This window comes from Plasmopara halstedii, assembly GCF_900000015.1.
Source record: "Plasmopara halstedii genome assembly, contig: Scaffold_526, whole genome shotgun sequence".
NCBI lineage: Eukaryota > Oomycota > Peronosporomycetes > Peronosporales > Peronosporaceae > Plasmopara > Plasmopara halstedii.
The window spans coordinates 764945-765583 of record NW_020187446.1 but is presented as its reverse complement, the minus strand read 5'-3'; positions in this window follow the sequence as shown (position 1 = coordinate 765583).

Here is a 639-nt window from a genome sequence, read left to right as displayed (position 1 = left end):
CGGAGGAAGCGCGTCAACACGAGCTGGGCATCAAGGAGGAGCGCACCGCGATGCTGGCCGGCCTTGCCAAGAATCAAAACAAAGTAAAGAATAAAAGCGCGTGCTGGAGATGTGGTAGTGTCGGACACTACTAGCGCGATTGTCGTAGGCTTTGAAGAAAAGGACGAATCTCATATTGCGTTCTGTGCGCTGGCTAGTGAGAGCGGCTTTGATGGGGCTCGAACCCAAAAACTTGCGCTGACACGGGATCCATAACTCACTGCGCCAAAATGGCAATTGACAACTCCGGTTCACGCTTTAGAAATACCAATTGGGTTTTGGGCAGTGGAGCATCCAACCATATGTGCGGCGCACGCGATATGTTTGTCGACTATGAACACCATAGTGCGCCAATGTACATAACGGTCGCTAAAGCCGGGATCAAGATGGTCGTTGCCGGAAGAGGTACCGTTGCACTCAATATGCGTGAAGGTAAGTGCGTGCTCGCCGCCCGACTTGAGAACACGTTACATGTTCCGGAGCTCACGCGGAACTTGTTTTCGGCGTCACCAGAAATGGCAAAGGGAATGTCGATCAAAATGGCCGGTTCCGGCTGTTTTATCAAGCAAAGCGGTACGTTCGTGGCTACGGGTACTAAAT